Source organism: Triticum aestivum, chromosome 3B, assembly GCF_018294505.1.
Source record: "Triticum aestivum cultivar Chinese Spring chromosome 3B, IWGSC CS RefSeq v2.1, whole genome shotgun sequence".
NCBI lineage: Eukaryota > Viridiplantae > Streptophyta > Magnoliopsida > Poales > Poaceae > Triticum > Triticum aestivum.
The window spans coordinates 424,751,427-424,755,248 of NC_057801.1; the positions used below are offsets into that span (position 1 = coordinate 424,751,427).

Here is a 3,822-nt window from a genome sequence, read left to right on the forward strand (position 1 = left end):
GAACAGTAAGGCCGCCCGTATTAAACAGCGGCTCGGGCTCCATTAATGGAGAGGAAGGCGGGCGGCCATGGAAGTCAAAGGGCTCGCTTCCCAGTGAGCCTGCGCAACGTACAACTCGCATGCTTCCCAGTGAGCCTGCGCATTGAAGGACAGCTTGCACGCCTCTCGGTCAGCCTGCTCGCCGGACTGAGCTCGCACGCCTCCTGTTTGGTCAAGGTCAAGCAGTTGTCCGCATGGCGCCTCCTACAGCAATTAAAACCAAGACACATGGCATCACGTGAATGGTTAAAAGAACGCACATGGTTTGAATTCTACAAACGTTTGAGATATTAAAGTGGCAGCTATTTTTTTAAAATGCCTTTGTTGGCTATCATTACTTGAGTGCGCCTTCTCTCAAAATGGACCCGAAAAATGGCACAGCATGTCGGGTGCCATTCCATGATAGCCTGCCAAGTTTCATGAATTTCAGACGAGTTTTGGATTTACTAGAATTTAAAAACTAGGCATATCAATATTTTGCCGGCAATCAACGGTGCCATGTGTTTGAAATTCATTCCCATTTCTTGCATGGGACCTAAGCATGCACCCAAGGACATAGATTTGATTTTTTAACCAATTTATATGCATTGGAGCATGTGCATGTAGTTCAAATTTGAATTATGCACATAAATGCATTGAAAACTCAGTTAATGCATAAAATGTCCAGACGAACCCCGAAAAATCACAAAAATTCACACAACACTCCTATTGTTCTATGTTGACACAAGAAAAAAAATTAAAAGTAATAAGAGGCAATGGATATCATTTCGTCCCCAAAGGTGAGATCACTACAAAAAAAAGACACATCCGTGACATTTTGGGCCGAACGAAAAAAATTCTGTCATGCATATGACACTTCTATGACGACTAGCAAGATGCTCGTGCTACGCTACGGATCAAATAAGATTAGGTGAGTTTAAGTTATAGTCAGGAACCAATATATTAGCACACATACTATAGCTTGAGCACACTTATATATGGTTTCATGACAAACAATTGGTTAACTAAATGCTTTGCAAAATATGCACAGGAAAAATGAATTTGGACACAATGCCACCATAAAGAGAAGCAATATTCCAAACATAACCCGCACGGCTAGTTCCACTTAATTAGTTACATACCTAAGGCGTCTATGAGGCCATGGAATCATTTGTCAAGCATAGTATAGTCTTCTTTTAGTTGTTTGCTCAAAACATATGTGCCAACAATATTAGTTCTGTGGTTTTTTGCTTTCATCGAACTGCTAGGACATCATACATAAATGTCTAATATATTCAGACAAAAGGAAGAAAACTGAGCCTGTGGAGGGTCTGTAGTATATATTTACATAAAAGGAAGAAAACAATGAACAACACTTGCAATACATCTTGTACCAAGCAAAGAAACAAAATGTACTATAATAGATGCTTTGAAATCAGGTGTATACAGAAAAGATACATACACAAGATTAGTACCGGACCTCTTGTAACTCCAGGTCGTATGCAACAGAGACAATCCTAAATAACATACAACTATGAAATTGTGGCGTTGTTCGGCAAGAAGACAGCTTGTCTTCTATTGGCAGCTGGGCACCACCCAAACAGACAAGAATTACAGAGACAATCCGTTCAGTCAGAGCAACAGAAAATTGTTCATGAACATACAACAGTATTTCTCTGCAGAGACATGTACTGAGAGAAATTAGTGTGATTTCTTTCAAATAAACTAACACAAGAATAGACGCAATGGCCTCACCTTGCTCGTCGGTGACCCCTCTGCGAAGCTGCCTTCTATATTCTGAAATCCGCAGAAAAAAAAAATTCAAAATCAGAGACATGTTAGAACGAGATTATCTCGCGAAATATGCACCTAATCGCCGGCAGCTAAGATGGCACCGATAGAGAAAGGGACCTCATTCCCTTTATTGGCAATTTCAGGTCTAGCTCTTTACTTAGCCAAGGTGCATCTCGTCTTCTCTTTCATTACCATTCTCATTATCTACTCATTCTCTTTCATTATCCTAATGTCTGCTTCTTCTTCTCTTCCATTATCTTCCTCATGTTTTATTTCCTGTTCTTCAGGTTCAGAGTTCACACATCCTCTTGATAACTGAATCATCATCTTCTTCTTTTTTATCATCCTACAGAATTATTATCTAATTAAGTACTTGCAGGTTTCAGAACTTAAACGAATCTATACCACAGTCAGCACTCAGGAAACATTTAATTTTTTACATGCTGCCATTATTAAGGGATTTTACTAAATGCACATGTCATTATAACAGTAGTATACAGTAGCACAATGCACTGAAATAAGGGGCACAGAGACGAAAAGAATTGTTAGCCTCAGCCCTCAGGCTGTCAAGCATGACTATAAGTGGGTAATAGAAACTATAAGAAGGATACACGCATACAGATGTGTTGTGGAATTTACATGACAGCATAACGGGCACATATAGATCCATCCCAGGAATTTCTTCTTCTATTTACTTCATCCCCTAAAACAAAGCAGTATAAACAAAGTACTGAATTTCCAAATTAACAACACCAGTAACTTGCTTCTCTCTATCTCTTCTCCTAAATCGATTTAGACAAAGAAAGAATAACTGGATAATATTCAGATAGAAACATTCCTTTATTATCTAAGCCACATATACATAATGTAGAACCAATGTGTGTTAGAGGGTGAAGATGGAGAAAGCTCACCGACTGGCGACTGATATCACCAAAAGGAGGACCTCCTATGGTGTATGGGGCTTACATCTAATATATCAAGATCAAAGTCTTCTCACGGTTGTCGGCTACGTGTCTAAGTAGCGGATGCCACTGCATAGCCACCAGACGCCTGCCGCTGCAGCACCGATCCCTTTTCACCATGTTCACGAGTACCTACCAGCATCATACATACCTTCATATCATAAAGCAAGTACCTGTAGCAACAGTCATAATCATTAAGCAAATACCAACATTAACAAGACCAGTAGCACCATGAACAAAATCGTAGCAGCCCTACTGCTGCTTTCCTCTATGATCTCTTTATATATGCTCAAATAGTGGTATATCAGGGCAGAGCAACAAAATTAACAACATTAGAGCAACCTTGACGCACTCACCAGCCAGCCAGCGCCCATCCCACCGTTCACGCCCTCCTTCCACCGTTCCACGCAACTACTCCCCAACGTCCACGCCTTCTTCCTCTGCCCCAAGAACTCCCGCTCAGCCTCCCGCCCAGCTCAAGCTCCACCGCGTGCAGAGGGAGAGAGGAAAAGGGAGGAGACGGGGGAGCTCCTGCACGCCGCCCTAGCATTCAAGCGCACGCGCACACGCATATAGCACGCGCGCCATCGATCCAATGACACCGTCTCGCATGCGTTGGCATGGGGAATTGGGGGCGTCAGTGCCATCGTGGGCGGCGGGTCGTTGACCATGGCGGAGGGGATGGGCTCGATCCGGCCTCTCACGTTGGTGTGCTCATTTGGGTGTCGAGATTGGGACAGTGTTCGGCTGTGGCAGTGGGAGTGTTCCGCCGGCGGGGGATAGGATGGGCTTCGGTGGCTAGAGATAGGGTGGAAGCACGTGAGGCGCTAGAGATCTGTTTCGCAAGAGGAGGAGAAACGTCCAGACTATTTTGTTTTGGCTCTTGGTACAACACGTCTTAGCTCAATCTCAACCTTAGATTCAAGATCAAACGGTGCATATGATCCGAAGACAGACACACCATCATCACCAACCCGTATTTTTATAGGAGTAGAGATAATTGTGACAAAACCCGGTATCATGTGGTGGGCTCCTACTTCTATGACAA

The 3,822-nt window shown here is 43.0% G+C and overlaps 1 long non-coding RNA gene across 1 annotated transcript; it reads right to left on the bottom strand.

The window, feature by feature from the left end:
• Positions 1-1,346: 1,346 nt before the first annotated feature.
• Positions 1,347-3,621, bottom strand: LOC123070172 (uncharacterized). The gene is made up of 3 exons (XR_006433499.1): positions 3,131-3,621; positions 1,774-2,947; positions 1,347-1,694 (listed from the first exon to the last, which is right to left on the bottom strand). It is a non-coding gene; the product is annotated as an uncharacterized lncRNA (long non-coding RNA).
• Between the last annotated feature and the right edge of the window lie 201 nt (positions 3,622-3,822).